The following is a 12,225-nucleotide window of genomic DNA, read 5'->3' on the forward strand; positions in this document are numbered from 1 at the left end:
AAAACATCGGCAGGTACTTAACCTTGGCCGTCGAAGTCACAAAGTGTTCTTTAATAACACTTTACAGTATATCGAATATAATAAATGTTTAAATTAAGAGAAAAATAAACATCATGTCGTTCGTTTATACCCTTGTACATATACCGCAATAATTTCGATCATGTAATTATTTGCCTTACGTTGTTAATCCATTTTCGCCCACTGTTAACTTTACCCCTCACATTTGATAATCGCTATTTTATAATCACTCTAAACATTCTATCATAAGAAAGAGATGTATCATAATGTTTGAAACAGAATAGTAAATATACACGTTGGTGATGGATACATATTCAACCATTTAATGTTGACACCATGAATATACTGGTTAAAGGACGTGACTATGTCCTATGTACACCGCATGTTATACACGACAACTAGTGTTGTAGTGTTCAGTTATGTCGAAATCGTTATAGTTATGATAACAATCCTTGTTTAAAGTATCGGCAGTTACTTGACCTTGGCTCAAGAAGTCACAAAGTAAAAATGATAAAATTGTAAAGATAAGATAATCGGTATTTTTACGTAACTTCTATATCGTTTTATATCGTATAAAATGTTAATGTCAGTATTATTCAAATCTCAAGGGGACACCTAGAGTATATATCGATGTTTGCTAATGGTATAGAAGCTTGTCAGCTTGTCAGCTTTTCAAGTTTTGTTCTTTACAAATAGTAAGCATTGATCCAGAACAATATAAAATGTCTGTTACATATGTATTCTAAATGCATCAGATGGACCCGTAATGAAACAATATTTCATTTGTAAGATAATTTGAAAAAAAGTTTAACCCGTGAGGATAATTTGAACAAGAAAACGTAAGGTAGTTAATTGAATATTTCAGGTGTACACATTTTATAAAGTAAAATATTTTATTTTTTCGCATTATATGAATATCAACATATCAAAACAAGTTTTAAAAAAGGGAATACAAAAGTGTCAAAAATTCAAAACCTTATTCGCACTCCAAATCGATAAATACAGAGCAGAATAGAAACCAAGCTGACATGGAATGCCTAGAAAATCAACCGAAATTAAAACCATGTGTTCTATGAATTTCTATTTCATTGTTTACTTTTGCAACGTGTTCAATATATCTCTATCTATTTTTGTGGAGTCTAAACAAAATAGATTGTAAAATGGAAACGGAAAATGCAGGTATAGAGTGTTCAAAAACAATTTTCCTTTAAATAACTGTTTTATCGTTACGAATATACAACTTTATACTACAAGATTTGATTTAAATTTAAATCAGTTTCTCATGTAAGCGCAGGAACTAATTCGAGCTAAAAGTTTACAAACTGCCTGATTGCCAATCACCATGTTGCGTTATCTAATCATTAGAAAACAAAGAAAATAATAATCAATATTAACATACGACACTGGAAGTTCGTTGTATTTTTTTTCAGAAAGCCAATAATACAACTCTTCCCTTTTGATTTTTCCAGCATATATTTTGGAACAATTTAAACATAGTTTTACATTGTTTTATTTGAAAATGACACTACACAGTGCAAACGGTCAGAACTTTGTTAATGTGACGTTAAAATGTTTACTTCGGCTTTTTAAATTAAATTTGATATTTGAGTTCTAAGCCATTCTTTTCGTGTGAATGCCCAGCCAGCCAACTTAACTGCTCTGGTTATCAAAAATATAAGCATTAGCTCAAGAACAAGAATATTAAAGGTGGCCGAACTGTTCCCGGTCTCCATTATGTAGAAGTATCGTATCATAGATGATATTTGCTTTTGTGTGTAACGTCTTATATGGTAGGTCGGGTGGCGCAGTGGATAGCATACGGAAATAAACCCTATGTGTGCTTCAAAGAATGAATGATTGAGAAAGGGGCCTTAAAACTCGTGTTGGTTGTCTGATTTCGGCATAAATGCATTATCATCAACTTGTAAGATGGGAAGCAAGTTTGTCTATGCACGAATGATTAACCATGAAAGAGTTAAGATAGGCCCCGATAACTACGCTCTTATAATTATGATTGTAACCACCTTTTGATGTCTGCTGTTCGCCCGGTATGCTTAAAAAGTCTATAGATACCAAGATGCAAGTATTATATTTCCATGGAGAAGGAATGGCAGTGTTTTACTAGCGCGGGTTTTGATTGAAGATCAAACTTTTAAAAACTTCTATTTGGGTTTTGTGTACTATGCCATTGGCCTAGAAATGATAAATATTGCGAACATTGCATATTTTTTAAAAGTTACTTTTACGTATTGTTACTAACTATAATTATAAAAAAGTAGATGCTAATTTGGTATTAATAGCAATTAAGACAATGCACTTATTGCGCAAATGAACGTCAATGAAAATCACCCATACACATGCAATTTATTGACGGTATGTTTATGTGATTTATCATATAAAGGTACAGCTGATCGTATAAACGTGTTGAAATGTTTTAATTTTATCAACTTTATCAACTGCATGATTGATAAAAGAATTTTTACTAAATAAAGCAACATCTTATTGGCCAAATACAATGTCAAGTATGTCTTATTATTATTTTAGCTTTTATCCTCGTTCGTTAAGTTTACGTTCTTAATCATTCGTGTTCATGACTGGAGATTAATTAGAAAAAGGGACGATCTGATATAAAATGAAGCATGTTAAGATCGGTCCTCCTTTTATAAGTACTCTTACTAGTGAAACATCAATTTCTATTCATAAAACCATTGAACCAGTATATGGACTCTTAAGGCTAAATGTGCCTTATGTTTCTGCGTTTTTTCTATTGAAGATCCCTAATCTTTTGTTGCCTTTATACCATCAAGATGTATCTATTGGTTATAATTCCATTACTGGCATTTTAATCAAATACATGCTCATTTCGACTAGACATGTATTTGTGTTATTATTTGGCAAAAAACAGAGCAGAGTTTATCCTGTGTGTAGTTTGGTTGTTTGCATGCCGTATATTGATTATTCATGTATTGCTTCCTAGTGTATGTTTTTGCGTGTACAAATGTCTGGCATGTGACGTCTGTGTCTTCATCACACAATAAGCTGCTTAATTATTTCCTTTTCGATGGCTTTTGTTTTGTTTTTGCTTAGATATATTTGAAAGATCACATTTATGACATATTTGGTTGATTTGTCAGAAATACACATTACATACCTATATCAAAAGAAGATACAAGTTGAATAGTGTTTTGTGTGTGTAGACTTACCGACACGTTTTCAAGTCACATTCCATGAAAAGACCTCGGGGCCTTTAGGGTCATGTTCGGCCGCATCAGGTAATTATAAGGAGTTGTTATTTTCGTAATCTGGAATAAATGAAGTACGCAAATATAAAATTCAAGTGAAAATATGACATTACAAAGAGAGACATAAACCAGCATTGCATTGCATAATTCGTTGAAAATTGGCCATTTTGAAGGATATTAACTAAACACTCTTCTATTTTTGAAAGCTTCCGCAGTTGCATAATAATAATAATAATAATAGTAATATACACATTGATATAGCGCCCTATATAATTTGTAAAATTACTCTAAGGCGCTTTACAACATATGGATAATAGTAATGGNGTAATATACACATTGATACAGCGCCCTATATAATTTGTAAAATTACTCTAAGGCGCTTTACAACATATGGATAATAGTAATGGTTATAATTGTGAAAACAAACAACAAAGGCTTGCAATAACTTTCATATATTTAACAAGCAAGGTGCACATACTTGAACAAATAAAAGGGTGGTATTTACATGACGTCGTTGCAAAGATTCTAAAATGCAGACGTGAAGAGGTGAGTTTTGCTGTCCCTCTTGAACTTGGCCAGGGTATTTGACTTCCTAATAACAGATGGTAAGCTATTCCACAACGTAGCCGAAACCCTTCCAAAGCATCTGTAGGTCACAGAACGAGATTTTGGGACACACAACAAAGATTCTGACTCCGACCGCAGTGATCTTGACGTAGTGTAGGTACTGAGTGCCTTGTATGTGTACACCAGGCAACAACAAGGCATGCAACAAACCGAAACATATATGACATGCTTAATCATTGTCATACAAGATTTTTTGTTTGTCACATGCGGAGGTGTTCATTTCTTCATACTAACTGTCCCAAAACGCCATATTTTGGCTATTTCTGCATGGCAATGCATTTCTTTTGCAATGTTAGGGCATAACCGCATTCGCATTGGAAAAAATCTGCTCACAACAAAATAACCTAAATTAACCAAAATGATGTTTTTAACAGAAATTTCGAAATAATTGAAGCTGAACTGTTTACTTTTTATGAGACCAAAAATGAACAATAACGCACCAAGTCCTTTGACGGAACACTCTGATAAGGTTTTAGTAAATATGGAGGTTTAATAGAGAGTTGTGTTAGCATATTCTCAATTTTATCATATATATATATACTGGACTATACTCCGACAGGAACAGAAATAAATGCCACGAGTTTATCTACATTTTCAATACATGTACAAACGTTGCACGCGGATAATGTGTTGGGAAAAATGCATGCATTTGCACGTATTATCGTCCAATAATAAATTATTATGAAACAGAGGAAACTTAGATTGTATGGTAGTAGAGGTAAAATATGTAATGAGTCAAATAACATAAAATGTACACACCCTCACACACATATATATATAGGATCTGTAATGGGTTCCCATTTCATATGAGATTTACGAAACTAATCTAAGAATATTTCAATTTACCGAACCTCTGGCGACCTTAAATGAAAAAATCGTCGCGAGTTTTATAAATTTCATATAAAATGAAAAAGAGTGTAAGATCTGGTTTATCACATATTCCAGATTTGTGGCATTTATTCGTGTAAAACGACAATTTAAATGCAACTTTGATATTTAAAAAGACACTATTTTGACTGCAGTGCGTAAGTCTTTGACGTCATGTACTTGTCCTAAGCTTGACGTCACAATTGAAACAATTGTAACTGACAACCAATCACAACGCTGATAGGTCATATTACATGGGGTATTACGCAAACAAAATATGACATGGGTATATTCACTTGATAACACAGTACAGTATGTGTTAAATATATATATGATATATTATCATGAAAAATACACAACCTGTATATAAACATTATATTATAATAGATAGATTATAACTCNTTCATTCCTTTTTAACATGACATAAACACAATCTAACAACACGTATGATGAAATAATATAAGTACACAGGAGGTAAGTGAATACGATATCAAATGTTGTTCTAATAAAAGGTTGAATTCACGCTTCAGCTATTGTCATTGTATTCATTGACCTCGTAACAATAATTACGCAACCGTTCTGATCTGTCTTGGTATTCAATCTGTAAAGACTACAAACCTTTTCTAAAAAATCACATTTTTAGATCTGTATTCGTACATGTAATATGATGCGATCAAAACTATACATTGTATTATGTAAGGATGGTAGTATTCGTGGTAGGCTTCAATCTGCTATATCCTTGGTCATCACAGATTGCACTAACCGGTTTTAAATCATTAACAAGTGGTCATTTAATCATCAATACACAAACGACTCCAGTGGCCTTGAAAGTTGGCCAATGTCACTCACTGAAACTTAGTAGCCATTTATCCGAGCTCGCGTCTGGCCAAATATTGTTATCCTAGTTGGCTTGGTCAATACAAAAAAAATAGTCAAATATGTTTTAAACGTATTTGAACTGCGTGACCTTATTTATGTGAAAAGGTGATTCATTTGAATAAACTTGTTGGCATTCATATCAGCATGTGACTAGACAAATTGCTAAGATGCCAGATCCTTTGAAATTGAAAGAGGGTCAAGGTCATTCACTCAAATAAACTTGATAACCCTTATTTCAAACAAGTTATTGCGAAGTATCATCACCCCTGGTTTTAAGTCGTTCAAAAAGTTTCAACTCATCACTTATAACCCCGTACACTTGCATTATACTGGCCGGATATTCATCACCATAGGCCTTTTTGTTATTCTTTAAAAAAATCCTTCAATATTTTTTTACAAAGTTTACTTTGTTAACTTGAATATGGATGAAGGCCATTTTTTGAACAAACTACATAGCCTTTTATTTCTGCATGCTGCTGGCCAAATAGCACACCTCTTGGCATTTTGGTTATTAAGAAGAAATTATCAAACGAAAAACGTTGAATCTGGATGGACGGTTGGACAATAAGGATTGAAGTGCAATAATTTAAATCCTTGCATAAGTTTTCCGGTAATGTAAGTTTGTCCTGTTAAATAAATGACAATCGCAACGTAAATATAGGTCAAATCAATGTAATGTTGGGTCCTCTACAAATTAAAAAACACCAAAATGTGTCAAAGTGTCAAAGCAAGAACCAGTGTAGAGACAAGTAACGACAACACACGAATGACCATAATAAAAACGTCGACCTATATACATCATTCCAAAATATCGATTATTTCAAAACGAGATCATTATGCGACCATTAAAACTTGCCTTAAGTCATTGTGCATCTTTTGGAACCTTGTGTTGCATTCGGTAGCAAAATGTTTAGATAGACTGTTGGCATGCTCATATGTACAAAATGTGCCCCATTTCTTGCCTATATGTAGGTGTTTTTATATGAAGCTTAATTTATTGATGAGTTTATCAGGACTGGTAACAAAAACCTAGCCAAGTCGTTCAATTTTACATTCAGATATATCGACGATGTGGTGTCTCTGAATAACAAACAATTCATTGGCTCCATCGATCGAGTANAACCCTTCGGTTTTCTCGACCTTTACATACAACATGACCAGCAGGGACAGCTTACCATTTAGTTCTTCTGAGACGCTATTTACGATTTTAACATAATGACCCTCTGCCAATGGTGAATACATGTTCTGCAAATTAACTCTACTCAAGGATTTCCTTTGATCTGTTACTTGACTATTTTTTGAGTGTTTTCAAATCTTATGTTGGAATATTCTAAAGCTAACAATTATTTAAGTTTTCGTAAAAAACAGTCATTCTTTTAGTTTTTCTGTTTTTGCGTTATCTCTTACATTAATGTTTTGGATTGTGTCGTGTGTTTTGAATGTGATTTTTGGCAATATACAGCGATTATTTTATAAAAGGCTCACAATTAATAAAGGCAATTTTATAAAATAATATCGTGTTTATGGTTACATGTAGCTCTGTTTGTACATAATCCAGCAATTTGATTTAATAATACAATGTCTCAACTCAAGTTTCTTTCACTGCACATGAATATTCTTATAAGCGTTATATGAATGTAGATATATAGCCCTTTCATGTGTTAGTTTCATTGTCTTTGTCGTTGCTATATATTTAAGACTCTTTATGTATACTTTAGTCCACATAATTTACTATTTTTCGTCACGACTTAATAATACTTGAGCTGTTGGTAATGATTCGTTTGATATCAAGAAGATCGAACAAAGTTGAAAGAGTAGTTTGTTATTCATGTTAGGAAGAAGGGTGAAACATGCTTAGCCAATAAGACCATAACTGCAATGTATATACACACATATGTATTTGGTTTATTTCATTGTTTTACTGACTTCATTGACAACGTCAATTATTTAATGTTAATAAGTTCATAGGATCATCACAATATGTTAAGTAAATTAAAACACAAACATACACCAAAACATCAAATCAACATCATGCTATCATGGAAAAAAATCCACTCTGGAGCATAACGATTCGTAAAGCTATGACAATGTTATTATGTAAATAAGATATGGATGGAATAGTAAGATAAACATCCTAATAGTTTATGCATCCTCATGTTTAACAATAAAACTACACAAATCATTGAGAAATGAAAAAGCCATGAGAAGGGTGTTGATATCACAGATATGTTATACTTCTAAATAAAATACAATATTAATGCAGTGTTTTATGTCCCGGTATATTTGTCTGAATTTGGTTCCCCGTGCTTGTTATCTATACTTATTTACAGTGCCATCATTTAGCGTACAACCAAGGGGCAATCTGTCAAAGACTTTACATAACTCATCTTTTGCATATATGGCTTCGTAATGATTAAGAAATGTATTTTTGACCTATTAATACATCTTTAGACCACATGCTTAAAAAATCAATGGATTGAGTATAACAACTGTCTTATCAGTATTCAATCTCATAATGCTGTTCGCTTGACGCAACGCTATCTAACGTATCAGATAAAGAGCATGTAGCACAGACTGATCGACTGATATCACACATACAATTGCGCACGGTTTACTGCACACCGGGTACATTAGGCGTTTGTTTAGAGTTTGTATACAAATATATATCAAAGAAGATAAAGGAACTGAAAAAACAATTAACAGGTTGGTCATGTTCATTACGTGGAAATAAGGTGATCGTTTATATTACCAACACATGAAATAGTATTCATTATTAACATGAATGAATATAGAGTCGGAGAACAAATACCAAAAGGAACTAAAGACAGTAACTAAGACATATATACATACATATATCGTCGTCACTCAAACCAAATTGTTGCCATGGTTCCAAGCGAAAATCAACGTCAAGAGCAAATGACACATATAATCTCTAACTATACCATATATTGTTTTTAAATAACAGCTGTATGTGTGTTTGACAATTTCATTCCAGATCAAAAGGTATAAAGCAAATTATAAGCGTATAATTTTACTATCACTGAAAAAATAACAAAACTTAATAAAGCATTATACAAACAATGTAAACGCTTTACATTGACAAATGCTAACTTCACTATCGATATAAGTGGATGAAAAATAGTTGTAGAAGCAAAACAGTCAGATTAGACATATTTGAAAATCTACGCAAATGTCAATAGCATATAAATCTTTTATAGTTGAGTTAAAATTTAAAAAATCTCTACAATATAATACATTTAAAAGTGCGTCGTTGTATGTCGGAGAGTTGTAAAGCAATGCATGTTGTACGGAAATCAGGTATAGTCTATGGTTAGTTTTGATACACAGACTATTATAGTTCGGGTCTACTTGTTCTAAGTGAGCGGTTTATTTGTCAAATGAGGACACACACTAGCAAAATTTGATGATATTAATCTACATACATTGAATAATCAAATAATCTCTGGAAACTTACAACGATATAGGATTCCAGTCCTCTTTAAAGTTGCCTATCAATTTGCATTTAAAACGCACCTAATTAATATGAATACCTTCCTGACACCCTTGGCGTCTGTTGTCTGTGTCTCATGAGACAAATTAACAAATTAGAGGCCATTTTCAGAAATATTGAACATTACAAGCTGGATGTGGAATTCTATTTTTTTTGATACAAATGTTCACCAAGGTCGTACCGTACCTGGAGCCCGAGTGTAACTGTATCGGGTGCAGAATGCAGGGAAGTTTTAACTTTTTTTAAGTTGACATTTTTTATGATTGGGTTTGTGCTATAAGTAAAGATAACCAATCACAAACCTTCAATTTAATTTTTCAGTCGAGCATAATGATTTTAATAAATCTAGGTTCGTATATACCGCTTTATCACAACCTGGTGCGTAGCACGTCGCAAAGCGGTTCAAAAATTATTATCCGTGGTTATAGGGTCTTTGTCACCAACCAACCGCTGTCTCAACTCTCTGGGGAGCATACAGCCGGTGCTGCCATTTCCACCCGCACAGCTAGCATTCTACAAGTCTAGCACTGCCCAATAACGTACTCATTTACAGCTGAGGATGCTGGCACAAGCGGCGTAAAGTATCTTGCTCAAAGATAAAAAACAATGTGTGCCGTAACTTGAACCCGAAACATTTCTGTCACGAGCCCGGCTTCGTACCACTAGACTACCGTGACTCCTAAAGCATACAAATGTTCTGTGTGACAAGTGAGGTCATTTTCACGAATAAAGACTTTGAAATGATTTGCTGCCCAAATGCTTTCATTGAGGTTGTTGGTACTCACGAACTTTACCTAATGATATTATTTATTCTCTCACGTTTAGGATGTCTAGGGCTTGCATCTGCCTTTAAATAATCTCACTCATACGATATGCCCCTATTATATGAAACTCGAGTCTAACAAAATAAGATATCAGCAGGCTTCTTGGACTTTTAAAACTTAAAATGCAAATAACTAGAAAGATATATCATTACAATTTTATTTTGGTGAGAGTAGAAAGGTGCAGGAAATTAATTAAGAGTACCCGTATTTTATATGGAAAGTCTAGGTTCAAATCCTGGCCTGTATTTGACAATCTCATTCAGATTAATAAATGCTAATTTCGTCACAACACTGATCAAGTAAACGATTTCACCTTCCCCCAAATTATTAGTATTTCTTTAAGTTGTTCTTGTGATGAATTCATTACCTTTACATTCATTCTATCAATATTTGATGCCTTGTTTAAAGATGAAATCATTTTCATTCCAAATAGTTATATTAAAATAAAGACAAATATTTCCTACCCAATGAAAGTGACTAAGCATAAGATATGAGCAAACGCTACCTAAAGCTTCCTATAAACCAATCGGATATATGAATCTTTAGTAGCAGACTGTAATAACGTACATAAAACAACTTATCAAAATAATAAGATATATTGCCAGTGACATTTTACACGTTGTAATATCATTCAGGTAGTAACTATCAACTACAGAGTGTGTAACTCTTTTCTTCATACTCGTTTTCTAATACCTTAGTGTATATGAATGAATTATGATATTGAATGTTGATTACTTAAACAATATCAGTTTAGCAGTTGTAATATCGCCATTTCCCCCAACGTTATTTATTTTGTATGATTGATTAATGTGGGAAATGAGTACATGACGTTACTTTATGGTTTGGGATACTGGTAGTAATACGCCATTATGATAGTGTATTACATATGTACCTCTTTCACGCAGACGCCATTCATACCTCAGATGTGTGGAGACTGGTTGCCGCAGGTCAACAAGCTTATATCTTTTTGACATTACAATATAACACCTTGACCATTTATATGATTAAATGAATTGATTATCTCCCTCAGACCAGTAATCATAGGATATGCAGATGATATACATGTGTATTAGGAGGGTCAATTAGGTTAGCGGAGACTGCGAAAGTATTTAAAGAACAATGCACGTGCAAAATTTCGACAATATACGACAAGTCTTGAACAAGTGATTCATTGTTAAATGGTATGTACTTGACACAAGTGGGGCTTTCCAATGCTAAATTGTAGTTAGAGACTAAATCTGAAATACGGTCCTTTATCAAAGCATGGTGTACTTTATAGATACATCCAAAACAGATCAGGGTAAAGTTGTGCAGTATAAAAGGCACCTTTGCCGTTACATTTCTAGTAGTAATACACGGGGACAATTTAAAGCCATACAGTGGTACAGTAGCGGACCGTGAAGATAAAACAGGAGACAGCAGGGTCAACGCTAGCCCAGCAGGGACCTACACCCATATTGAAAAATTACCTGAGCGTTTGGACTTGCCTGGTCCAACGGTAGACCAGTTGACACTCCCGTTGTCAGCTAAACGCTAAAACGACACATTTTAACGAACTTTACAGGAAAAATGTTTTAACCACTATGGACACTCTACGGGAAATAAGGAGCCCGAGATACCCACCTTCAGCCCAATGTGGACTTAGTCATATGAAGCAGGCTCCAACTGCCCAAGCCCCGACAGGGTAATGCTGTACCCCAAGAAGCCTTACCGGGAGGCGGCTGAGATATCTAATAAGATCGTGACAATATGTCTAACGAAGACGGTGACGAAATACGCTGACAGGACGGAGGAGGAGAAGAGAATGTCGGAGGTGATTTTCTTCGAAGGAGTGAGCGAGGAGGACATTGACTCTGAGGACATATGTCAAGAAGTAATGGAAAAGTTGAGGGACCATGCTAGAGATTGAACAGAGATCCTAACATTCGGAAACATTGTTAAAAACAAATTCTGTATCCTTCATTAAATTGAAGGCTTTGCTTAAAAAAGGTAGTATTAGAGACTGTATGTGTACATTTGTAGTGTGAATGCGTCCGGACGATAGTGCAAATTATGGAGTGAAATACCTTGGAATTATACACTATGTGGATTATAGTTATCACGCCGTGGAAATAATAAATATGTGAACGTTATCCCTTTTGTATGGTGTTTATCGCACCACATTTCCATCCCAACGAATATTCACGTCCCGTCAGTACGGAGAGGGCGTTACATTGATATCTAAGCCAAGTTGTATGCTTCTCCCAAAATGCTTTTA

The sequence above is a fragment of the Mizuhopecten yessoensis genome, unplaced genomic scaffold (genome assembly GCF_002113885.1).
Source record: "Mizuhopecten yessoensis strain PY_sf001 unplaced genomic scaffold, ASM211388v2 scaffold2337, whole genome shotgun sequence".
Lineage (NCBI taxonomy): Eukaryota > Metazoa > Mollusca > Bivalvia > Pectinida > Pectinidae > Mizuhopecten > Mizuhopecten yessoensis.